This window comes from Mirounga leonina, unplaced genomic scaffold (genome assembly GCF_011800145.1).
Source record: "Mirounga leonina isolate KUSES-001 unplaced genomic scaffold, KU_Mleo_1.0 Mir_493, whole genome shotgun sequence".
Lineage (NCBI taxonomy): Eukaryota > Metazoa > Chordata > Mammalia > Carnivora > Phocidae > Mirounga > Mirounga leonina.
The window spans coordinates 2862451-2887904 of NW_023270780.1; the positions used below are offsets into that span (position 1 = coordinate 2862451).

The 25454-nt window shown below is 42.9% G+C and overlaps 1 protein-coding gene and 1 long non-coding RNA gene across 3 annotated transcripts in view; both read right to left on the reverse strand.

Annotated features, from left to right (window-relative positions):
* Nucleotides 1–12795, reverse strand: part of POGZ (pogo transposable element derived with ZNF domain) — a 51052-nt gene extending 38257 nt beyond the window's left edge. For both annotated transcript variants that reach the window (XM_034990028.1, XM_034990027.1), the window contains exon 1: nt 12608–12795. The gene's annotated coding sequence lies outside the window, so the exon portion shown is untranslated. The remainder of the gene's footprint in view (nt 1–12607) is intronic.
* A 7133-nt stretch (nt 12796–19928) lies between these two features.
* On the reverse strand, nt 19929–24893 carry LOC118000390. The gene is made up of 3 exons (XR_004676446.1): nt 24814–24893; nt 24408–24499; nt 19929–20271 (listed from the first exon to the last, which is right to left on the reverse strand). It is a non-coding gene; the product is annotated as an uncharacterized LOC118000390 (long non-coding RNA).
* Nucleotides 24894–25454: the final 561 nt, after the last annotated feature.

The following is a 25454-nucleotide window of genomic DNA, read 5'->3' on the forward strand; positions in this document are numbered from 1 at the left end:
CCCTTATGATATCATGTTTTGAACATAATTTATGTGTTTTGATCCATTGCAGTTATTTTTACTGATACTCAAAAATGTCCTATTTTGGCCAGTGGAACTTCTTCAGTTGGCTCCTGAGTCCTTCTCACAGAACCCTCAGTAGTGTCTGATAAAACCCTCGCAGTGATAGTGATAGACAAGATGTTCTAGGTTCATCTCATACATTTCCTGCCCCAGGTCAGAATCAGCCATTCCTCTTAAGAGCTCTGATTCCTTCTGGTGGGGAATGATATTCCAAGACCAGTCTAGATGCCAGGGACCTTTCAGCTCATTTTAAATATAAAATTATCTCCCTATCAACCACCAATTATTGGTCAGCTATCTTCAATTTTACTCCTATAGCATGTGGCAGAAAAATTCCACATCTGCAAAGAGTATGTCTTAGAAACTTAAAACAAAATTCTATTTTCTCCTGAAATTCTTTCTTGAGATTTCTCAGTCTTGTAACATATTTATTGAACAAAAAATTCTCATTACTTCCACTCTTCTCCTATTCCAAACTCCTTTTCCTTCCCTTAAGAAGCCTGGATCATTTTCCTGATTGGGAGACTTTACATATACAGTTGACCCTTGAACAACATGGGTTTGAACTGTGCAGGTCCACTAATAACAGATTTGTTTCAATAAATATACTGGAAATGTTTGGAGATTTGTGACAATTTGAAAAAAACTTGAAGAACCTAGAAATATAGAAAAAAATTAAGAAAAAGTTAGCTATGTCATGAATACATAAAAAACATGTAGATACTAGTTTATTTTAGCATTTACTATCATAAAATAGAAACAAATCTATTATAAAAAGTCAAATTTATCAAAACTTACACACAGACTGTATGTGGTGCCATTTGCAGTTGAGAGAATGTAAACAAAGATGCAGTATGAAATAACTGCATAAAATTAACTGTAGTACACACTGTACTACTGCAATAATTTTGTAGTGACCTATTGCTATTGCAATGAGCTCGAGTGTTCCCTTAAAACACCACTTGAGCAGCCCTTCTCTCCAGTAAATTGTGTATCACAGTAAAAAGTGATCTCTCCGGCGCCTGGGTGGCTCAGTCGGTTAAGCGTCTGCCTTTGGCTCAGGTCATTATCCCAGGGTCCTGGGATCAAGTCCCACATCCGGCTCCCTGCTTGGCAGGGAGTCTGCTTCTCCGTCTACCCCTCCCCACTGCTTGTGCTCTCTCTCTCATATAAATAAATAAAATGTTTAACAAAAATAAAAACTAAAAAAGAAGTGCTCTCTCCTAGTTCTTACTATTAGCGGTTAAATTTTGAGGAAGTCAAAAGTTATATGGAGATTTTTGATGGGGGGGGCAGGTTGTTGATATCCCTAACATCCCCCCCAACACGATGTTCAAGGGTCAACTGTAGTTAAAAAATTTTAAGGATGGGGCACCTGGGTGGAGCGGTCGGTTAAGCATCAGACTCTTGGTTTCGAGTCAGGTTGTGATCTCAGGGTCGTGGAATTGGGCCCCAGGTCGGGCTATGTGTTCGGTGTGGAGTCTGCTTGGGATTCTCTCTCCCTTTCCTTCTGCCCCTCCTGCTCATCTCTCTCTCAAATAAATAAATAAAATCTTAAATAAAAAAAAATTTAAAAAAAATTTAAGGACAAAGGTTAACAAAGAGGATACATTTAATCAAGCTCTTTAGCAAGTCACTGTTTTGAAAGACAGTCTTTTCTTGAATTCCAAGATAAAGATAGATCACCTCACAGGTATCAACAAATATCAATCTCAACTATTCCTAACAAAAATTATCTATAGCATATAAGTTTATATAGCTAATAAGTTTCCTTTCCAAGGAAATGGGGGGGAAGGGTGTTAGATAAAGCAAAAAAGCCTGTATCTTTAACTTATAAATGAAGAGCTCATTTCTCCCCTCCCTAAAATTTCCAATAGAGCTAAAAAATTTCATCATACCCCACTGTTCTCCAACACATACCAGGCACAGCGGAAGCTATGCAGCCTATCTGCAGAAGAAATTTGAGTTCAATAGCCGTATATGGGTTACATAAAGGGAAAGCAAATCAGAGGACATTACTAAGGAATCTTCACAAATGCCAGTGGATTTTATCCAACTCAGTGATACTCAAAAATGGGAATTTGCCCCTGAAAAGACATTTGGCAATGTCTGGAGAAATTTTTGGTAGTCATAACTATAGGTGGAATTGGGGAGTGCTACTGGCATTTATCTAGTGGGTAGTGGCCAGGGGTGCTATTAAACATTCCATGATGTACAGATTATCTAGGGACTTACCTACTCTAAAACGTCAATAGTGCCAAGATTGAGAAACCTTGATCAAACTGAATCCATGCTCTGCAGGGGGAAAATTTCAAAATAATCATCCCACATCCTATGCATAAAGAACTACCATTTCTTTTTAGAGTATCTTCTCAAAAACAGAGAAAATGAGAATGCGTTTCCAATGAATTGTTCAGATGGTTACATCTCACAAAGTAAAAACATTTAATTTTTATAAAGCTCATATGCATATGGTTTGTTTCACCTTATAATCATCTACCTGTGAAACTTGATTTTCTCTTCGTATTCATCCGACAACTTCTGTGCCATTCTTCTTTTTGCCCAAGTACCTATTTTCTCCTCATAAAACAGGAGCATCATGATGTCAATCTTCTAAGATTATGCTTATTATCAGTAATGCTTATAACTGTCGGTATGTTATTAGTATTGACTAGTGAATAATTTTTGTGAAAATAATTTGCCAAAATCATTTAATCTAATCTCCATTTCTAAAATGTCTGGGTTTTTTTTTTTAAAGATTTTATTTATTTATTTGACAGAGAGAGACACAGCGAGAAAGGGAACATAAGCAGGAGGAGTGGGGGAGGGAGAAGCAGGCTTCCCGCGGAGCAGGGAGCCCGATGTGGGACTCGATCCCAGGATCCTGGGATCATGACCTGAGCCGAAGGCAGACGCTTAACGACTGAGCCACCCAGGTGCCCTAAAATGTCTGGGTTTTTAAAAAAGATCTATTTATTTATTTGAGGGGGGAGAGAGGGAGAGGAAGAGAGAGAGAATATCTCAAGCAGACTCCTCGCATAGCATGGAGCCCCATGCGGGGCTTGATCCCAGGACCCCGAGATCATGACCTGAGCCAAAACCAAGACTTGGACGCTCAACTGAGCCACCCAGGTGCCCTGAAATTTCTGGTTTTGACCCCTTTACAATTCCTCTATGGGTTGCTTCTGCTAAATATATCAACCCTTCTTGCCTGTCCAACTTCCAAATCATTTTCTCAGAGGGCAGTGAACCAAAATGACATGAAGCAAACCTATTTCTGCGTTTTCTCAAAGTCTTATTGTTATGTTTCAAGTTACAGAGGTAGCTCTATATCTCAAAAACCAAAGGTTATGACAGTACTTAAGTTTAAATAGAAAAACGTCAGCCAATAATCCAAACTCTGCCTGTCACCAACTGGTGTGTGACTTGTTCTTTTGTAAACAACAAACAAGCCACCAAAGATAATGTTTAACCTTAGTCAAATCAAGCATTTAAATTTAACTTGCAGTTTGTAGGAAACAGCAAAATAGGAATAAGTAGCACCATAAGGAAATAATGACGTAAATCCAGAAGGTGGGACATTCTCTAAAGAAATAATCAGACAGGGGCGCCTGGGTGGCTCAGATGGTTGAGTGTCTGTCTACCTTCGGCTCAGGTCATGATCCCAGGGTCCTGGGATCGAGTCCCGCATTGGGCTCCCTGCTGGGCGGGGAGCCTGCTTCTCCCTCTGCCTCTCTCTCTCTCTCTGACTCTCATGAATAAATAAATAAAACATTAAAAAAAAGAGAGAAAGAATCAAATGCAGAATATAGAGCATTCTACAAAACTAGTAACAAGTTCTCTTTAAAAATGTGACACACACATACACACACACACACAGTGAGACCAAACTAAATTAAAAGAAACTAAAGAGCCATTACAAACTCAAGATGAGAACCTTTATTGGATTTTGGATCATATAAAAGCTATAAATGAGATTCTGGGAACAACTGGAACATTTAAATATATAGATTAGGTACTAGATGACACATGGGAATTACTTTTTATTATTTTAATTTTTAAATTATTTATTTATTTTTTAAAAAGATTTTATTTAGGGGCGCCTGGGTGGCTCAGTTGGTTAAGCAACTGCCTTTGGCTCAGGTCATGATCCCAGGGTCCTGGGATCGAGCCCCACATCGGGCTCCCAGCTCAGCGGGAAGCCTGCTTCTCCCTCTCCCTCTCCCCCTGCTTGTGTTCCTGCTCTCGCTGTCTCTGTCTCTGTCAAATAAATAAATAAAATCTTTAAAAAAAAAGAGAGAGAGATTTTATTTATTTATTTGACAGAGAGATAGCACAAGCAGGCAGAGGGAGAGGGAGAAGCAGGCTCTCCGCTGAGCAGAGAGCCGGACGTGGGGCTCGATCCCAGGACCCCGGGATCATGACCTGAGCCGAAGGCAGCCGCTTAACCGACTGAGCCACCCAGGTGCCCCAAATTTTTTTATTTTTTAAATCTAAATTCCAGTATAGTTAACATACCCTGTTGGTTTCAGGTGTACAACATAGTGATTCAATAATCCTATACATTACCCAGTGCTCATCAAGATAAGTGGATTTGTAATTCCCTTCACTTATTTCATCCATTCCCCCCACGACCACCTAGGAATAACTTTCTAAATTTCCTTAGAAAGAGCAGTTACAGGGCGCCTGGGTGGCTCAGTTGGTTAAGCGACTGCCTTCGGCTCAGGTCATGATCCTGGAGTCCCGGGATCGAGTCCCGCATCGGGCTCCCTGCTCAGCAGGGAGTCTGCTTCTCCCTCTGACCCTCCCCCCTCTCATGCTCTAGCTCATTCTCTCTCAAATAAATAAATAAAATCTTTAAAAAAATTAAAAAAAAAAGAACAGTTACATTAGAGTTATGCGGGAGGGTATATTTATTCTTAGCAAATGCATGAAATATTTAGTGGAAGTGTCATGACTGCCTTTCAGGTGGTTTAGGAAACATGCATATTTTGGTATTTTTTTATAGACCTTAGTACATTTAAAAAACATCGTGTCTAGGTAATGGGTCCATTGCCGGTACTCCTTGTATTGTATTCTTTCACTTTTACATGCATGAACTTTTCTTTTTTTTAAGATTTTATTTATTTGAAAGAGAGAAGGCACAAGCAGTGGAGAGCAGGAGAGGGAGGAGAAGCAGGCTCTCTCCTGAGCAGGGAGCCCGATGCGGGGCTCGATCGCAGAACCCTGTGATCATGACCTGAGCTGAAGGCAGATGCTTAACTGACTGAGCCACGGGTGCCCCCTATGCATGAAGTTTTCGTAATAAAAAGTTGGGGAGATCAGATGAATAAGGTAATGTAATGTAATGTAATGTAAAACACGGTGACTATAACTGATAACACTATAATTAAAATTTGCTGGAAGTAGAACTTAAATGTTCTCACACACACAAAAAATGTGAGGTGATGAATGTGTTCATTAATTAGATGGAAGGAATCCTTTCACAATGTACATGAAATCACCATAATGTACACTTTAAATATCTTACATTTTGTCAATTATATCTCAATAAAGCTGAAATTTTATTTTTTTTAAAGATTTTATTTATTTATTTGAGAGAGAGAGAAATGAGAGAGAGCACATGAGAGGGGGGAGGGTCAGAGGGAGAAGCAGACCCCCTGCCGAACAGGAAGCCCCCACTGCTGGATGAAGCCCGATGCGGGACTCATCCCGGGACTCCAGGATCATGACCTGAGCCGAAGGCAGTCGCTTAACCAACTGAGCCACCCAGGCGCCCAATAAAGTTGAAATTAAAAAAAAAAAAGTTGGGGATAAAAACTACCTATTGATATTTTGGTTGTGATATTTTTATGCTACCATATTCTGCCATTATCTTTTGCCATTTACTAAAACTGGTAACCTTGTTGACTGAATTTTCTGTTAATGTATTCTTATTTCTAGGAGCAATTTTCATATAGATTGTATATACACACTTTTTTTTTTTTTAAGATTTTTATTTATTTATTTATTTGACAGAGAGAAACACAGCGAGAGAGGGAACACAAGCAGGGGGACTGGGAGAGGGAGAAGCAGGCTTCCCGCTGAGCAGGGAGCCCGATGCAGGGCTCGATCCCAGGACCCTGGGATCATGACCTGAACCGAAGGCAGACGCTTAACGACTGAGCCACCCAGGCGCCCCAGTATATACATCCTTCTTAAAATGTACATGTTAATTAATGTTAGAAAGAAGACATGAATCTAAGGTGGATTACGCAGGGCTACCAAGGAGGTACTCTAGGAGGAGATGAACTTTGCCATCTTCCATTAATCCAACCCATTATTTGACATCTTGGTAACTATCTGGTTTCTGTATTTTATAACAGTAATTATACTGACAACATAATTTTTGTGCACTCAGTAGGCTTTACTCAACCCTGCAGCTCACACAGGACTATTAGCAATTCCCAGAGCCTTTTAAGTCTCTGGCATTCATCTATCCATCCACAATATGGGTATACCAAATACATCTTTCTAGAGAGAAGTGAATTAATTATACCTTAATTGTTGGTAAATATGGTAGTCTATACTCAGGTCCTAGCTAATCAGTAAAAGTCTACATAATAGAAAAGCAAGATACAAAGAATCTTTACAAACAACCTGTTATTTAAAAGCAAGAAAAAGAATCCAGCAGATATAGCCATCAGTCTACTTTTGAGGTACTTAACGCGCAGCAAAATTTACCTACCCTCATCTCAAATAATATTAAGAAAACATGTTTTCTACCAAAACTCTCCAGACAGATTTGGCTCTTGAAGATTTGAATTCCTTTAATTTGTCTGGTTCTTTCATAGATGTAAATACCAGGAATGAAGAATTCAGAATTTAACATTTTCAATTCACTGCTAGTACATACCTGCCCATAAATTAAGATAAAAAGAACATGTAGAACAGGAAAAAAAAATTTTTTTTTAAAGATTTTATTTATTTATTTGACAGAGAAAGACACAGCGAGAGAGGGAACACAAACGGGGAGTGGGAGAGGGAGAAGCAAAGACTCCCTGCCGAGCAGGGAGCCCGATGCAGGACTCGATCCTGGGACTCCAGGATCATGATCTGAGCCGAAGGCAGTCGCTTAACCAACTGAGCCACCCAGGCGCCCGGAAAAATGTTTTAAAAAACAAAACATTTAATACACTCTTATTCCAAGGTGAGAACTAAACAATCCTCGAAACAACTGGCGTTTGTTTTCAAGTTAACTCAATTTTTGGCTTTAAAAAAGATTAATTTTAGAAAACCTATAGGACTAAAAACCTATAGGACATGGCTATGAAACTAATTATTGTTAAATCTGTAAGGAGCTTTTATTTATCCAGTCTTTTGCATGACCTATTTTATCCCTTACAGAATCTAACAGTTGTAAAATCTCACATACAATATTCACAATGTGTTATTTAATAGTGTTAATAATCTAATACTCCGAAACACAAAATATTTTCAATTTATCAGACAGCAAATCTATCAAGAAGCACCCGGATATAAGTCATGTGCTCTTTACTAAAACAACAACTAAAGTAAGCAGTAAATTCCCTATTTTTAAAGGATTAAATATTCAGGAGTCCCTTTCCCACGAAAAGCTTTTCCTCACTGACAGTTGTTATGATATTTCTACTCCCTTGATTTCATTTAACTCTGCTAAATACCAGTAATGTTAGCTTATTTCCCTTTTCTCCTCCCGAGTTACATGTAAAAATATGTTCCTGTGGATATGGCTTCAATATCACAAACCAGAATGCCAAAGAATCTATCAAAATCTTAACATACTGATATGACAAAGGCACCAACCGGCTCTAGGGTTTGTAATTTAAATCAGAAATCTCCACCTTCAACAAAAAGACATATATGCAGAATAAAGACTGAAACATTACCTGGAATGTATTTTACTTTACAGTGATATTGCCAGACATTATTATGGAATTTACACTCATCTCAATGAATTTTCACAGTTGTATGTACTAAGTACTACATTTTACAGATGAGGTTTTAAAAGGAGGTTTAGAGAGATTAAGTACCTTGCCCAAGGTTACAGTTACTAGATAACTGTAATCCAGGCCAGGATTCAAATCAACCTTTTTCTCTAGAATTCTTCCTCAAGCCACTGCTTCTTCCTTTATTAACTCCAACTAATATTTGTAAATTCTTCAGTTCCTAAATGGTGGAGGCAGATCTGGATGATCTCAAAAGCAGAAGCATAGGATACACTGAGTCATTCCCAAGTTTTTTGGTCTTGAGACCTCCTTACAGTCTTAAAATTATTGAGGACCTTAAAGAGTTATTTATGTGGATTACACCTTTTGATATTTACCATACATACGAGACATTAAAACAAAAAAAGTTAAGTACTTATCAATACAATTAACAACAAACCATCAGGTTAACATAAGATTTTCAATTAAAAGTTACTATTTTCGGGGTGCTGGGTGGCTCAGTTGTTAAGCGTCTGCCTTCGGCTCAGGTCATGATCCCAGAGTCCTGGGATCGAGCCCCGCATCCGGCTCCCTGCTCGGCGGGGAGTCTGCTTCTCCCTCTCCCTCTGCCTGCCACTCTGCCTACTTGTGCTCTCTCTCTGTCAAATAAATAAATAAAATCTTAAAAAAAAAAAAAGTTACTATTTTCCCCCCAAAAATCAGAGAATAACATTGTTTTACATTTTTGTCAATCTTTAAGGTCTAGCTTAATAGAAGGCAGTGGGATTCTCATAGCTGCTTAATGCATCCCGCCTGTTGCTATATGTTGCTTTGGTTAAGTATATAGACTATCTGGCCTCACAGATAGCAGGAAAAGGGAAAAATATTCTAAAAACCTTTTCAGGTAGCTGCCTATATTGACACAATACTAAAACCCAACAAATAGTAGTTTCTTAAAGAATAGTTGCATCTTGGAATCTGAATCCCTATCAATGAACTTTTCCTACTTCGTTACATTAAAATCCACTGGTGTAGGAACACCTGGGTGGCTCAGTTGGTTAAGCATCTGCCTTCGGCTCAGGTAGTGATCCCAGAGTCCTGGGATCGAGTCCCCTCATGGGCTCCTTGCTCAATGGGGAGCCTGCCTCTCCCTCTGCCTGCCACTCCCCCTCTGACAAATAAATAAAATCCTTTTTTTTTTTTTTAAAAGATTTTATTTATTTGACAGAGAGAGACAGAGCGAGAGAAGGAACACAAGCAAGGGGAGTGGGAGAGGGAGAAGCAGACTTCCGGCTGAGCAGGGAGCCCCATGCAGGGCTCGATCCTGTGACCCTGAGATCATGACCTGAGCCGGAAAGCAAACACTTAACTACTGAGCCACCCAGCCACCCCAATAAATAAAATCTTTAAAAAATAAAATAAAATAAAATCCACTGGTGTACCTTGCATTCTGAAAGGATCATTAACATGATGATTTTGAAACATCATGTATTGGTCACTTGGAAAATACAGATTTACTGAGATGCCCATCCTCCAAATGCTGACATATTTCATTATAAATACAATATAAAAAAGATTTAAAAATCACAGTCATTAACACTGATGTTTTGAGAAAAGGCTTAAAAGGACTGCGAAGCTGTCAAACCTGAGATGTCAACTTTTAACAAATTCTAATTTTCACTCAAATTTTTATCATTAGTAACAAACACTATCAATTGCTTTCCTCAAAATGACAGGCTCACCTCACGGTCAAGAAAATATGTGCCAAACATTAAAGTGTGAAAAACTGTAGTTTGTCAGTTGTTCTTCCAAGTAAAAATGCTGTTCCATGAAACAAGCAGCTCATGGGGCGCCTGGGTGGCTCAGTCAGTATGTAACTGCCTTCAGCTCAGGTCATGATCCCAAGGTCCTAGGACTGAGCCTCACATCGGGCTCCCTGCCAAGTGGGTAGCCTGCTCCTCCCTCTCCCCCCTGCTTGTGTTCCCTCTCTCACTGTGTCTCTGTCAAATAAATAAAATCTAAAAAAAAAAAGAAAAGAAAAGAAACAAGCAGCTCATAACTCAATCTCACAAGTGCTTTTCATTATAAGAAGGATCATACCTCCTTAGGCAGCAAAAGTGCTTTATGCATCCTTCCCATTCGGTCACATTCTTAAAAATTAAAAAACAAAACAAACAAAAAAACCCTATCTACTCAAGGGTTGAGCTTTAGTAAAAATCACTTTTACTGCTTCATCAAGGACTCACGTGGTGTTTCAGGCAACTGCCTTGCTTTGTGCTAAGGCACCACCAGTATTATTACCCAGCTTTGCTTTTGGACCATTGATGCAAATATCACTGGAAAAAAGATAAATAGCATCTTAACATTTTCTATTTTGAAAAGTTATGACCTCTCAGCTCCCCTGAAAGGGGTGAAGGATCCCCAGAGGTCAGCGGGCCACATTTTAAGAACTGCTTTCAGGGCCGCCTGGGTCGCTCAGTTAAGGGTCTGCCTTCAGCTGAGATCATGATCCCAGGGCCCTGGGATCTAACCCCAGCTTCCTGGTCAGTGCAGAGTCTGCTTCTCCCTCCCCGTCTGCCCCTCCACCCCCTGATCGTGCTCTCTCTCGCTCACTCTCTCAAATAAATAAAATCTTTTTTTTTTTTTTTAAAGATTTTATTTATTTATTTGAGACAGAGAGAATAAGAGACAGAGAGCATGAGAGGGAGGAGGGTCAGAGGGAGAAGCAGACTCCCTGCCGAGCAGGGAGCCCGATGCGGGACTCGATCGCGGGACTCCAGGATCATGACCTGAGCCGAAGGCAGTCGCTTAACCAACTGAGCCACCCAGGTGCCCTCAAATAAGTAAAATCTTAAAAAAGAAAAAAAAAAAAAACTGCTTTCCTAGATTATACCACTGGTTCAAGATGGGGGTGGAAACGAACAAAATCCTGTTCAACCCAAGAGTCTCCATTCTGTTAGTTCCTTTAGTTTGAGATACACCACCAACAGGACTGTTACAACCCTAAGAAGGGGACGGCAATCAAGGACATAAATTGCCATTTAATTGTTATAAGATGATATATTGAGCACTTTTACACTAAACCAGTTAATTCTCAATGTGGTTACCTCAGCCGGACTGCGGGTTAAAAATGTCGAGAAGATGGCACTCCCTATCCCACCCAAAGAGACTTGGGAATGAGGGCCCCAGAACAGCTCTTTCCGCAATCTCCAAGGTACTTTTTATGCATCCCGAAGTTACAGATTGTGGGAACTAGTTCGAATTCACAGTCCAACTTCCAGTCCCAGTCCCAGTTTGCAGTTCCAGGGTCTAGAAATTAGAAATTCAACGTCGTTCATCAGGAAGCAACCCTCCCCGCCCCCGCCATTTCCCCTCCCTCTAGATGGGAAAATCTTCTTTGAAAGTAACACTCCATTTCTCTGGGGTTTTGAGCTGCGGTGGAAGTGTCTAAAAGAGTGTAGAAGGCTAGGCTACAATCTGCAACAGGAAAGCAGTTGTTGAGGTGGTACAACTGTTTCCCAATTTCCGTCTGGAAAACGAGATTGGGCTAATTGACTTCCAAGACTCTCCTCAGCTCTACCTTTTTCTGAGCTGAGAACGTCCAAGAAAAGTGAGCAGAGATATGTCCAGTCATTAACAGTCTGGGGGAATCCCGCGTCTGACGGGAGAGGAAATCAGGGCAACTCGCAGAAAGGAGGAAAAGCAGGTGGATCAACGACATCACTCCTTTCCAGTAGGTGCCGAGAATCTAGAAAAAATAGTCCCTAGGATAAACATGGCGCCCACCGCGGCAGGATATAATCATCAGAAAATAAAGGTTTTCCGCCCCATCCCATCTTATAAATCACGGCGCCAACCCAAAGAAATTTTAGGGCCAAGGGAGGAGACTTTGTAAACTAACTGCAGTGCACTAAGGCTTAGGATGTACTATTGGACCAAGCACAGATTACATAACACAACGGAGCGGCACAGCAATCACTCATTTTCCTCCTCGCGCTCAAAAAGAGCGCCCCACTCCTTCGCCGGCGGGGGCGCGGCGGGAGAACCGAGCGCTACCCCCCCGGGACATCACCTCGGCGCGGCCTCGCCCCCTCGCCCGCCCCTCCCGCCGCGCCCCGCCGTCTCACAGCCGCCCGCGCCCCCGCCCCCTTCCCCGCGGGCCGCCGCCCGCGCCCGCGCCCGCCCACTCCTCCGAGACGCCTCGCGCCGGGCGTGCGTGTGGACGTCGGGTGTGTGCGGGGCCGTGGGGCGCGAGTGCGCGCGCGCGCGCCGCGGCGGACGCCGGGGGGCGGGGGCGGCCGGCAGGCAAGCAGGGGCCACCCGGCCCGGCCCGCTGCGCGGCTCCCGCGGCTCCCGGGGCGCACGCACTCACACTCGCGCTCGCGCGCCGCACCCCACTCCCGCCGCCGCCGCGAGCCTCGCCGCCACTCGCGGGGGACGGGGGCGCGCGCCACCGGGCCCCCGCCCCCACCCCTCGCGCACCCGCCCCATCCCCCTCTCATTGTCTCGCCTCGGAGCGCCTCGCCGAGCGAAAAGATAACGGAACCCCCGGGAGAAGGGGGTGGGGAGAGAGAAGGCTCGCCCGCTCCCTCACTCACCTCCCGTGGTCGTCGCCGCCGGTAGTCTGACCCGAGGAAGGCGCCGTCGCCTTAAAGGGACCTTGCACCCGGCGCCGGGAGAAGGGGGTGGGAGCAGGGGAGGGGACGGGGGCTTGGGGGAGACGGCTGAGAGGGAACCGTTGAGAGCTCGTCTCCCCGAGGGTAAAAGGAAACCTCCCTCGGGTTCGAGTGATTCGGGGTGGATTTTTTTCCCGAGGGGGGCGGGGGGGCCCCGAGGGAGGGGGGTGGGGGGGCCAAGGAATGCGGCTCCGTGTACGGGAGCTGGCGCGGGGGAGAGAGACGCCGACTCCCCCCACCGACCCTCTCGCCCCGCGGAGGGATACGTCTCGTCACTTCCGCCCTCCCCCTCTCGTGGCCTTTCAATTGGTTGGAGCGTGTGGCACGTCATGGGCTCATCCTAACCCCTGCCCGGGCTTCTTTTCTAGTCAAGTTTGTCTGGGCCTGCAAATAAATAAATAAATAAAAACATTTTTTTTTTTTAAAATGAAATAAAGAATAATTAGTTTCAGAAGCAACATCTAAATTTTGGTGAGAAAAATGGGATTTCCAAAGAAAATATTGCCCAATTCACTTGCCTGGACTTTCCAAGGAAATTTTGGGAATCTCCCCACTTTCCACTCAAGGCTTGTACCTAACCAAGAAGGGAACCTCATGCCACAAGCCAGATGGTGAGGCCCAATGGCACCAACAACTGTCATTGGAACAAAGGCAGCAAAATGGCACATACTCTTCCTCAGGAGACATTCAGCCAAGTAGTCTATGGCAGTAGCCTTAAGTGAAGAACTTTTAAAAGCCATTTTTACTCTGAACGCTTCTGGATTCTGGAAAGAAATCACATATATTGCTTATTAAAGTGATTCATGTATGGAAACTGCTTTGAAGCCATTGTCAATAGACTCAGCAGAGGTCCCCAATTCTAAGAAACTGTAGATTCCACATCTGTGCTTTTTGCTCCAATCAAGGCTGAGATGGATAGGCCCAAAGAAATTGATCGGTCCATTCAAGAACATCCACCTGTAATTTTTCCCCAAACAAAAAGTAACCTCTTTTCCAGGTGGCTAAGAAATTTTGTCCTTCTTTATTTCTAGAGTTGATGATAATATTGTAATGTTTTCCTTGGAGATGTGAGTATATTGTTGCTCTCTAAGCAATACACAAATATTTGCTCCAAACCAAATGTAAATCAAAGTACTTAGTGCATGACTGGGGAGATTCAGAACCATATTTATTCATTTTTTTATATATGTACACTCCATTCAAACCACCAGCCTGAAAATAGGCCATGGAAGTAGGCATTACAAATTGTGCACCCATGCACATGTGTATACATGATGCCATCGATTTTCATTCCACTTCATCTCATTTCATACCAAGAACATGTGAATGGTTTCAACTTGTCATTTTTAGCAAGAACTTTATTATCTGGATTGAAAAAAATCACTAATCCTTCTGAAAGTACTTCTGAAGCCTTTCCAGACCTGATCTGGAAAAGCCCATGATGGGATTATGGAATCAATCACCAGAAGACAAATTCTACACGAAGCTCAAATCCTATTTTATGCTTTCCTGCAATAATTATAATTCACTATAATGTTATTTGTCTCTGAAATATTCTTTTTGAAATGTATTTTGCCATACTGAAAGTGCCAGCTTATCCTCTCTGCCAATGAGGTCTAGTCCAGCTGACTGTACTGTGCATAGTTGACCAGTAACCATTAGCATACCATACTGAACATGTGTCATGCATCCATTCACTTATTCACCACATTTTTATTGAGTGCTTTGCTATATGCAAGCACTGGTCTAGGTGCTGGGAGTACAGCAACAAAAAAAGCAAACAAAATTCCTGATTTCATGAAACTTGTACTCTGGTGGGGAGAGACATACAATATATACATAAACAAATTGTTCCAATATCTATTGTTGAATAACAAATGGCCCCCAAACTTAGTGGCTTAGAACAACAACAATTTTATTATCCTTTCATGGTTCTGGGAGGTGATTAAGCTAAGCAGTTTTCACTTGGAGTCTCATGCAGGGGCTGGGGCTGAAATCATCTCAAAAGCTTCCTCAAATATCTGGAAGTTGGTGATGGCTGTTGGCCAGAACAGCTGACTGTTGGCCTCTCCATGTGGCCTGGGCTTCCTCATATCATAGTGGCTGAATTCCAAGATTGAGTGCCTCAAGAAGACTAGGCAGGGTTTATATGGCTTTTTGTGATCTAGCCTCAGAGGTCACAAAGCATCACTTCCACTACACTTAAAGGCTGCCCTTGATTTGAGGCCAGTGGGAAACGTTTCTCAGAGGAAGTAGTAGAAATATCACATTGTAAGAAGAATCTGTGGCATGGGAAATCTTGTTGTGGCCATCTTGGAAACTATAATCTACCACACATCATATCAGTAGATATATAGTAGGTGATAACATGATAGGTGCTATGGATGGGGAAAAGGACAGGATAGGGCAAATTGGGAGTGTGGTACAGAGGTGGGGATGGGAAAGTCCTTATTTTATGTGGGGTGGTTGGAAAAGGCTTCATTATTAAGGCGACATTTGAGCGCAGACCTGAAGAAAGTGAAGGCAACTTCAGAAAGTGAAGTCATTGGAGGATTTTGAGCCCAGGAGTGACATGACCTGACTAACATTTTTAAAGGAACACCCTGGCTGCTTTTAGAGAATAACTGGAAGGGGCAAGGAGTATATGCAGGAAGATGACTTAGGAGCCTTTTGCAATAATCCAGGTGAGGTGATGGTGGCCTGGACCGGGTGGGAACCGTGGAGCTGCTGCTTCCTTCAACTGAGTGAGTTCTGCAGTGTGTTGTTTAGTTCTCTGTGACCTATTTTTCTGTAATTTCATTTGTGTCCTGGAAGACAAGTTTTGTTTGTTTGTTTTTAAGATTTATTTATTTCTTAGGGGGGGGGAAGGGGCGGAGGGAGAGAATCCTGCAGCAGGGACTCCCCGCTGAGCACGGAGCCCCACTCGACTCTACTCAGGCTCCATCCTAGGACCCTGAGATCATGACCAGAGCTGAAATCAAGAGTCGGCTGCACAATGGACTGAGCCAACAAGGCGTCGTGCTGGGAGAGAGTTTTGACCGATAATGGCTAACAAAATGTGTGAGTGATGGTGTCCTGCCTGCCATAAAGAAATAAAAGAAGAACATCATGCTGAATGTTGAAATGGGAGTTTTTTTGGGTACGGGAGGCACCTTTGAGGAAAGAGTTCAGGAAACAAGGTTAAGGATCAACAATCAGGGAATGGAGCAAGCTCTTTGCATTATAAGAGATGTCCTAACTATGCCACAGCCAGGACTGATCAACTGTTGAATGACTAATTGTTGGAAGAAAGCAGTAGTAGAGACATTTTATAACTTCGGGGGATGTGAAAAGAACTCCACCACCCTGCAACACTAAAGCAACATCTGCAAAAAGACTCTACAGTTAGTGCTCTCCCATTTCCAGAAATGTATTCCCTGTGCTAAAGATGGAATGCCCATATTAATTTGGACAGTGTTGGAACATTTTGCTGTCCTTAGCTGACACAAAAGTTTCTCCTAGAGTGAATAGAACTGATAGCTGTGGTTTCTTATACTTGACCCATCTTGATACTGATGGGAAACCAAAGTAGCAGAGCAGATAACCTGGATTGAAACCTTAGAATTCCATTCACATGTGCCTCTACAACATATTAGGGAGGGGTCTGAAAGCCAATCCAGTTTGGTATATTGGAAATTGTACCCTAATACTGCTGCTAAAAAGCTACCCCTCCCTGTCTTCAGTAGCTAACTTAGAAAAATTGAATCCTCTCCATATGGGTTTCTAAGAAAGGTCAAAAGTTAATGGAAGTCCCAAGTTGGGCATTTCACAGTTAGGTAGCCGGAGACTGTTTCTTTTCTACAGTTTATGGAAACACTTATTTGCTTCCTTGGCTTATGGTTTCTGCCACGAGTTGAAAATTAGAACCACCTGTAGCTTGGAGAGTGTCAAGGCAGAGAGACAAATGATTTCAACATGTTTTCAAAAGCAGTGATCCATGGGTGCCCCTCTGCCCTTGTTTTGCTAATATCCAGACCCAACACCCACTGCTCAGGTTCAGTGTGAAGCTGACCCATAGTTGTCAGCGTGGGGAGTGGAGAGGATTGTGAGGTCAGTCCAGGCAGAAAGCAGCTTCAGTGGGGGACAATGCCAGGTTTCTTTAAAATGAACATCTTGCTCTCTGCAATATACACTCAGGGTGGTCAAACCTAGGAACTCAAAGGAAGCTACTCATTCTGCAAGATGTGAGAGCTAGAAAAACAGTGCAGAAATTTTCACCATCAGAACATCTCCCAGCCCCAAAAGATCAACAGCTGATTGCACTGAACCTGGGAGTCAAGAGAAGTCCACACATACGAGTGGGAATATATGCATAACGTGATGGGATATGCCTAACTTCATGGGGAAATCATTGTGACATAAAGGGCAAGTGATCTATGTTTGACCAGGGACCAATAAAAAATGGGGAACCCAGAGGCTGCTGCTAGGTTGTATTTAAAAATATTATGTGCGGGGCGCCTGGGTGGCTCAGTTGGTTAAGCGGCTGCCTGCAGCTCAGGTCATGATCAGGGTCCTGGGATCAAGCCCCATGTCGGGCTCCCTGCTCAGTGGAGAGTCTGCTTCTTCCTCTCCCTCTGCCTGCCTCTATGCCTACTTGTGCTCTCTATCTCTCTGTCAAATAAATAAATAAAATCTTAAAAAAATAAAAAATAAAAATATGTGCTACCTCTTTATGCTTAGAAGAGCTGAGGACTTTCCTAGGGGCTCAGAATATTCTCAAGAGGTGAGAAATAACTGGAGGAAGTTTTTAGACTGGATTTCTAAAATAAACGTTGCTGGGGTGCCTGGGTGGCTCAGTTGGTATGTGACTGCCTTCGGCTCAGGTCATGATCCAAGGGTCCTGGGATCGAGCCCCACATCGAGCTCCCTGCTCTGCGGGGAGCCTGCTTCTCCCTCTCCCACTCCCCCTGTTTGTGTTCCCTCTCTCACTGTCTCTCTCTCTGCCAAATAAAGAAATAAAATCTTTAAAAAAAAAACACAGGTCTCATCTTTAAAAAAAATAATAAAGTAAAATAAAATAAACGTTACTCGTTAGCTTTCAGTAAAAAGCAACTGAAGGTCTCTGCCTTCCAAATATATTTTGCGAGAAATGGATGAGCAGCAATTTCATCAGTCATCAAGACTTTTCTGTGAGTTGCTGTATGATTTCATGGAAGGTAATAATTTAGTTAAACTTTGAATTAAATTAATATTATTTAAGAGACACCCAGAAGCAAAGCTACATTTGTTTCATCTAGGTTGTTGCTACGGAGTTGAGCAGGTATGATTATCAAGTAATTAAACTGATTCCATAAAGCTTCGTGGAAAAATTAATTGGATTACTTTATAGATACATTTGTTATGTGGTTTGTTCACTATAATAGATTTCAAAGTACAATTTAATTAAAATTTCCTTTTTTTCTCTAGGATACATTCTTTTCTAATTTAGCAGTGTTTGTATTTTATTATAGTCATGAATAATTTCCAGAACACAATTGCAGACATTAAGCAACTTGATTCATTCTTCTGAAGGACAAGAGGATTAACATCATTGTTTTACAGAGAGGAGACTCAGGCTCCAGAATTTAGTTGTTTTTTGTTTTAGTTTTTTTTAAGATTTTTATTTATTTATTTATTTGAGACAGAGAGAATGAGCGAGACAGAGAGCACACGAGAGGGGGGAGGGTCAGAGGGAGAAGCAGGCTCCCCGCCGAGCAGGGAGCCCGATGCGGGACTCGATCCCGGGACTCCAGGATCATGACCTGAGCCGAAGGCAGTCGCTTAACCAACTGAGCCACCCAGGCGCCCCCAGAATTTAGTTTTAAAGGTTTCTGGTGTAGATAGGTGATCACATCCTTTGGGGTGTCTTCTTATTGTTGAGTATGTACAGTAGGAGTAAGAGGTAGCAAGAGGGCCATCTCCTAAGACAGCCAGAGATTTTTTTTTTTTTTTTTTTTTTAAGATTTTACTTATTTGACAAAGAAAGACAGCGAGAGAGGGAACACAAGCAGGGGGAGCGGGAGAGGGAGAAGCAGGCTTCCTGCTGAGCAGAGAGCCCATGTGGGGCTCAGTCCCAGGACCCTGGGGCCATGACCTGAGCCCAAGGCAGACACTTAACGATTTAGCCACCCAGGTGCCCCCAGAGATTCATTTTTAATGTCTTTTGTATTGCCTGAGACATAAAGTTAGTAAGACCTGAAAATGTGAAAGTGCCAAGATTCACCAATTTAAAATAATTTTATAGGAGCAAAATGATTAAGCCTTCATTCATCCAGAAAATTGTTCTCATTTCTACTCTTGGGTGTAAATGCATTGGTGTGGGGGCGCCTGGGTGGCTCAGTCGTTAAGTGTCTGCGTTCGGCTCAGGTCATGATCCCAGGGTCCTGTGATCGAGTCCCACATCGGGCTCCCTGCTCGGCAGGAAGCCTGCTTCTCCCTCTCCCACTCCCCCTGCTTGTGTTCCCTCTCTCGCTGTGTCTCTCTCTGTCAAATAAATAAAATCTTAAAAAAAAAATAATAAACGCATTGGTGTGTAAGTCCTTGTGAGTCAGGTGTAATATGCGTTTCTTCTTTCCTATGCACCCCGCTTCCTGGGAGCCTCTGGTCTCTGCTTCTCCAATTCAGAGATCTTATTCCTAATCTAGAAAAGTGGATCTTAACCTTTTCTACATTATGAACCTCTTGAAAATCTCTATGAAAGCTATGGATTATCTCCCTATGAAAAATGCACATTGGTACATGGATGTAAAATTTTGCAAATACTTTCAGGCTTGAAGCCCATTTGTGTGCTTCTGTATGAACCCCAGGGAAAGAATCTCAGGCCCTGGGTTCATTGGACAAGATCCTTCACTCCCTGTCTTCACAGAGAAGTGATATATTTCTCAGCAATAAAGGTGTGTTGTCATTGTCCTGGTGAAATCCAGGGTATATTAGGCAATGTGGGGCTTGATCCCAGGACTCTGGGATCATGACCTGAGCTAAAGGCAGACACTTAACCGACTGAGCCACCGAGGTGTCCCTTATTATTAGTTCTTAAGATATTCTATACCATAATGCAAGTATTTTATGGAACATGATAAAATTTGACTACATTCATGGATAACAGGCTCCTATTCTGATTCTTTCCCAGATTTCCCACCTTAAAGTATCTCCTGGAAATAGTTTGGATCTTGAGCAAAAGTATCTTTTACAAAAATTGCTAGAAGTAATAACTTCCAAGAAATAAGTAGTTTATTATCTTTAATCAGCCAAATGTTCAGTAAAAGCCTATTATTTCTTCCATATATTAATGAACAAAACAGCAAAGAAGGTAACAATATTACCAAGTGCAAATGTGTGTGGTCCAGATAATTACAGAATAGAACACATAAAACAATGCTGTGTGAGACAGACTGTATGTTCTGGAAAGAGAAAGGAAAGCTCTGTGCAGGTTCAAGTCTTCAGAGAAAGCTTCTTGAAAGGAGTGGGGCTCAGATCTCGTCTTGAAGCATGGTTAGAATATGGATAAATGAGGGAAGGGAAGAAGGCATTTCAAGTGGACAACAGAATGAGCAAGGTACCGATCAAACCTATAAAGGTAAATAAAATATTAGGTTGATTAATAATATAAAATCTCTGAACGTTTTTTTGTAGGCAAAAAAAGCAATCTAATATCAGCAATTTTCTGTTTTCGAATTAATACAAGTGGCATTTATGGAGTGGTACACTGGAAGTTTCAACTGTATGGGAGTTGAAGGGAGAGAGAATCTCTCAAGCCCACTCCACTTTGAGCGTGCAGCCAAATCAGGGCTCCCTCTCCCAACCCCAAGATCATGACCTGAGCCAAAACCAAGAGTCAGACGCTTAACTGACTGAGCCACGCGGGCGCCAGTAATGTTTTCTTTTTTACACTGAGTGGTAGGTACGTAAGTTCCTTATATTACTTCTTATTTCTTGTGGTTCTTAAATATTTTACAATTATCTCATTAAAATAATTTAAAGAAAAATAAAATAAAATAATTTAAAGAAGAGCAAAAAAGGAAGTTAAATCTTATCAAATAATTTATTTTATTATTATTATTTTTTTTTAAAGATTTTATTTATTTGACAGAGAGAGACACAGCGAGAGAGGGAACACAAGTAGGGGGAGCGCGAGAGGGAGAAGCAGGCTTCCCGCGGAGCAAGGAGCCTGATGCGGGGCTCGATCCTAGGACCCTGGGATCACGACCTGAGCTGAAGGCAGACCCTTAACGACTGAGCCACCCAGGCGCCCCAATCTTATCAAATTTAAGCAATCCCTTTAGGTTACTTTTAGGTAACACTCATTCTCTTTAGGAAAATACCCTTGGAGACGCCTGGGTGGCTCAGTCGGTTAAGCATCTGCCTTGTCTCAGGTCATGATCCCAGGGTCCTGGGATCGAGTCCCGCGTTTGGCTTCTTGCTCAGTGGGAGCCTGCTTCAAGGTCTGCCTGCCCGTCCCCCTACTTGTACTCCCTCTCTCTCTCTCTGGCAAATAAATAAATAAGATCTTAAAAAAAGAAAGAAAGAAAAAGAGAAAGAAAGAAAGAAAGATAGAAAGGAAATAACACTTGGTTTTCTCAGTATTCCCAGACCTTCACTTTTTTCTCCAGTTTTCCCCCAAATGGTTTAGGGGGCAAGCACAGCTTATGCAATTGTATGACAAAGGAGACAATCCAAGAGACCCCTAAGTGCAATGTGGACTGTTCTGGCCTTTGGGACATTGTCCCTTTCCCACCAGGCCACTGCTTGTCCTGCTGGTATTAACAGCTGAAAGATATAGTTCCAGACCATGTGGATATAACTTGTGAGCTGGCCTTTGGTTGCTCAGGCCTCATGACTGACAGCCTCCCCTCAGCTCTCTGGCTCTGCAGATCCTACAAATAACAGTCTGTCTCTGAGGTCCATTAGGCTTGGCCCTGGTTGGTGGAGGCAGGTAATCCACTCTGCAGGCTTCACTACTGTGTCACCTTGCTCTAGCTTGCTAAGGTCACCTCCAACAAGTTCCTCAGTCAGATACTGTGGCTCTCATTGACAGCTTCCCAGGAAAGCCAGACCCCAGGGCTTTTGGTCTGAGTACACTTTTACCTGATGTGTTATGCCAGAGGAAGATACAGAGCATAGCAAAAGGGAGCAAGTCCCTGCTATTCCCTCCAATCACATGATGTACCCTGTCATTTCTATTTGAGAGAGAGAGCATGAGCAGGGGTGGGAGGGGGGAGAGAAACAGACTCCCTTGCTGAGCAGGGAGCCCTATGTGGGGCTCCATCCCAGGACCCTGGGATCACAACCTGAGCTGAAGGCAGACACTTAACTGACTGAGCCACCCAGGCACCCATCTCGTCATCTCTAGACAGAAGTCTGGAAAGGAGAAATCGGGACATTTGACAGTTTTCCCTTCCCCCCTTATTCTCTCTCCCACTCTTTCTTCCAATTATCCCCCAGGACCAACAAACATAGGCTTCCCTGCCTTCCCCCACTCTGTGTCCTTCTACCTCTGAGCAGCAGACATCATGGCCTGGCAGTCATACCCTTTGGGAGAACTTCCTGAGTTAAGTCCTCCAAGCTGGTATCTTCAGGGAGTCAAACAGACTTTTTTTTTTTTTAATCTTGAAAGGAATTTAGGAAATCTTCTTTCAAGCCACTAACCTGGCTTAGAAACTTCTTGTTTTGCTATAAAGTTCTATTTTGAATGTCAGAAGCTGAATATCTCAGTATTTTCCCCCCTTCCTTCTCTAACAAATCCTTATCTTCCTCAAGCAGATGGATGCCAAGGACCAATTAAGGATAAAGTCGTTTATTCATAAAGGAACAAGGAAAGTACACTGTTTTTCAAAATAATACTTTTCTAATTGCACTAAAATTCTCTCCATCCCGTTCCTCTCCTTCATAGATCTCCTACGATTGCCCCATGACAGATCAAATTCCAAGATTTATTGCCAGGGTGATGCTCAAAATGTTGAACAACCAGCTGAATAGCATCGCTGACCCATGATGAACACATAGAGGAAAGAGAACCAGTTAAGTCAGTTCCCAGTGTTTGCTCTTCCTCTCTCCCAAGGCACATCTGTGTATAGCTTGGAGAATGTTTTACCCAGGGGCTCTTCTTCTTCAGCTGGTGTTTGGAATGACCCCCTCCTGCCTGGTAGGCAAGATCTGTGGAGTGTGCCTGGTGCCAGTTAACAAGGCGTGACTTCAAGGAACATAAATATCTCATTGATGTCACAACTGCCTTTTAGGCAGAGGTCTCTGGGGGAAAATGTTCAGGTTCAATATTCAGGAAGTCAGCGAAGAAAAGTGAAAGGAGAGCCTGGTGGTAGTTGAAGAACCATGCCAAGCACTAGCTAGCACCTCACTTAACCCCATCTAAGCTTAATGTCTTCAACTGTGAAACAAGGTTAAAGAGAATTTACTGACCTAATGCATGTAAGATGCTTGGTACAGAAAAGTGTTGAGTCAATGTCAGCTATTAATGTAAACCTGAGTAATGTTTATTATTACAAGTATTTTATTATTGTTGTTGTTACTGGGCCAGCGTCTCACTAATGACTATGAAGAGTATTTCCTCGCCATCAGCACCCTTAGCCACACATACCTGTGGGACTTCTGATACAAATATCAAATTAAAGAAAATGGCAGGAATGAATGAGTGAATGAATGGAGCCTGTGTATCTCCAGCAACAGGGTAGTAAAGATAGAAAACTCAGTCACAGACCACGCCCCTGTTTGGCATAAAAGAGAGCTTCCCCTATAGTGAGAAGGAACAAAGTCAAATTCAAGCACTACTGCCTTTCATATTATCTATACAGGTATAAAACTTTTAAAATAAGCAATAAAGGAAAAAAATACATATTTTAAATTAATATAAATTAAAATAAACTAGATAAGGGGAATATTTGATTACATAATATCACAGCAACCCAGGCTTTCTGGAGGGTCTTCAGACACATTTGGAATGTGGCCATAAGTCTGAGTCACAGGATAGAAGAGGGGAAAAAGGGGAGCTTGGCAGAACTGCCTTCATATTTTAAGTTATAGCTTTCTTTACTGAAATAATAGCTTTAAGGAGATAAATTACTCACAAATCATTAATAACAGATGCTGAGATGGGAAGATAATAAGCAAGAAAGATAATTAAAGCCTGTAGTCTTTAAAATGAAGTATAGAGGCATAAATTGGATGACTTTTCAAAGCTTTCCAATCTAATCATCCTAAAATAATTCTGTCTAGTGCTGAGGTTTTCAAACATTTTTCAACATTTCGACCTCATACATGCAAACGCACACAATTTCCACCTGGTACATGCAAACATATACAATATTCTCTCACCATACAGGTTTCATTTTTTTTTTTTTAAGATTTTATTTATTTATTTGACAGAGAGAGACACAGCGAGAGAGAGAACACGAGCAGGGGGAGTGGGAGAGGGAGAAGCAGGCTTCCCAATGAGCAGATAGCCCCATGTGGGGCTCGATCCCAGGACACTGGGATCATGACCTGAGCCAAAGGCAGACGCTTAATGACTGAGCCACCCAAGTACCCCGATACAGGTTTCATAAAAGAATATTGATCCTTACTATGTAATACTTTCTTTCCTTCCTTCTTTCCTCCCTCCCTAATATTCTTCTCAAACCGATTTGCCACTCACAGTTTGAAAAATACAGGTCTAGTGGGTTTTCCTAAATATTTCTGTAGGTTGTTTACTCACCCGAATTCAGCGAACTGCCCCAAAGGGCAGTTTCAAGGTTTGACTTTTGTCTCTAGGATTTAAGAAGTCATTCCCAGGGGACCTTGGTTCCCCTATAGGACAGACAAACATGAGAATCAATAGAACGAACGAATTGCAAGGTCTAAAGACAAGAACCATTTGTCTAGTGGAATCTATTTTATATTATTTATTATTAATTTTTAAAAAATCTCCATCTTAAATATTTAGCACCACAGTGCACCTTTTACAACTAACCCAACACACAACTCTGGTTTGGGAGCCCAGCTATTCATTCCCATGCAAGAGAAGCCTCTCTCCCAAAGCCAGGCTCCCGCAGGTCCCGCTGGCGCCCCAGCCCTTCTCCGGCCTCGGGTTAACTTTTCCCTCCAGTTTGGTGGAAGGTTACCTTAGAAGAAAATAGTCCCCACCGTCTAAAAACTTTTCAGGGGGAAAGAGGGCGTTGGACGTGCGAGTGGCTGGGCGGCGCGGGCAGGGGCCGGGGAGCCGGGACCGGCCGGCGGGGCGGGGCGGGGCGGGGCGGGGCGGGGCGGCGGCGCCAGGCGGCGGGCGGGGGGGCGGGCCGGCGGGGAGGGGAAAAGAAAACCTGAAGTCCCGGGAGGGGCAGCGTCGGCCTGCGCGCCTCTGGTGAGCGCCCGCCGCCCGGGAGGGGGCGCTGGCGGTCGGGGAGCTGAGGATGGGGCCGACGTCTCCCTGCCCCACCCCACCCCCACCCCCACCCCCGGGGGAGGTTTAGTCTCCGGTCGCCTAGAGCCGCCTTTTATTGATAATTTCTTTTTGTCGTCGTCATCTCTTGGCCTCAGACTGCGTTAAGGGAGCCATATTGAGAGTGCAGAAAATGAGGTGACCTGGAGAAAAATTAAAATGTGATTTAAAAAACAGAGTTTTTCCTACTTTCTTTTTCTCTCTCAAATTACTTTACATGTAAGTTACATTTGGAAAGGACCCAAGGTCAGGCTTTCCAAGGCTCTGTCTTCTGCCCTCACCTGACACTTAACATAAGATTTTGGTGTGATGGGGGCGCCTGGG